The sequence below is a fragment of the Penaeus monodon genome, chromosome 32, assembly GCF_015228065.2.
Source record: "Penaeus monodon isolate SGIC_2016 chromosome 32, NSTDA_Pmon_1, whole genome shotgun sequence".
NCBI lineage: Eukaryota > Metazoa > Arthropoda > Malacostraca > Decapoda > Penaeidae > Penaeus > Penaeus monodon.
The window spans coordinates 6,051,486-6,052,665 of NC_051417.1; the positions used below are offsets into that span (position 1 = coordinate 6,051,486).

Here is a 1,180-nt window from a genome sequence, read left to right on the forward strand (position 1 = left end):
GTATCACCATCACCATTGATTTCATCCTGCTGTGTCTGCTCTGCAGGTGTCGCTCCTTCTCGCTGTGGCGATGGTTCTGTCAGCCCTGCTGGGGGCAGCACGAGCCATACCTGAGCCAGAAGCCCTGGCCGACGCTGAGGCAAGCTTCAGAGGCCACTACGGAGGCCACTACGGAGGCCACCACGGAGGCTATCATAGAGGAGGCCACTACGGAGGCTACAGGCGAGGGTATGGAAGGAGGTAAGGCTCCGGAAGTAACCGTCAACCTGCCACGACCGACCGCGACCGCTACTTCTTCCCCGATGTGCTCATAGAAACGCCAAGAAAAGCTAATGTTGTAATTTTACAAATTAAAAGATTGATTTCCCTTTATGGATTTTTCATTTTCTTTTACTCTTGCATGATGACTTGTCTAATATGCTTATGTGTGCTTGTATCGATAAGTTTCCAGATTTAAAGGTATTTAAGTATTTGCTTTTTAGAAACGAATGAAAACAGGAGAGAAAAAAATTAGGCTAATCTCAGAAAAAAGACAATTCTTGTGTAAAAAAAAACAAAAAAACGTGATGATGATAATATGATGTTTATATATATAGTTTTTTTTCTTCTTCTTTTTAGGAAAATCATTAAAAAAAAAAGTTTCCAACAGCAAATACTGCTACGTTTCTCCTGATAAAACCTTAGATGGCGTTGTAAGATGCTACCAAAAGGCTGTCAAAAACTGCCCTCTTGCCTTGCGATTCTAGGTTGTCCGTGTGTCCACTATTCTAAGCATGGAGAATCCTAAAATGTTTTAACGGGCTCTCCTCAGTATCAAAGTAAGATTTTGCTCAATAAGCAAATTTCTGACCATTCTCTCAGCGATTTTCTATAAGTGGGGTATGCATATGGAGTGTTATTAAGTTAGCCAATCTCTCAGCGTCGTGTTAAGATTTTTACAATGTGTTCCATTTACAATTTACTACGAGGGGAGAGAATAGAAGAGAAATACGCTTATTTATTAATTAATCTACTCACTATTATTGCGTCCATAAGGTATGCTTTCAAGGCAGGAGTCAACATCACTTTACCCGACGATAAAGCTGGAAATTGAAAGGCTGAGTGTAAGCACTGCAAAGCGAAAATCTCCTGTTCCAGGAAGTAACTTCCAACCTACACGAACATACGATGGTATTTTTTT

At 40.8% G+C, this 1,180-nt stretch overlaps 1 long non-coding RNA gene across 1 annotated transcript in view; it reads left to right on the top strand.

The window, feature by feature from the left end:
- Positions 1-372, top strand: part of LOC119593253 — a 794-nt gene extending 422 nt beyond the window's left edge. Inside the window, exon 2 of the long non-coding RNA XR_005230530.1 lies at positions 47-372. This is a non-coding gene — a long non-coding RNA (uncharacterized LOC119593253). The remainder of the gene's footprint in view (positions 1-46) is intronic.
- The last annotated feature ends 808 nt before the right edge of the window (positions 373-1,180 follow it).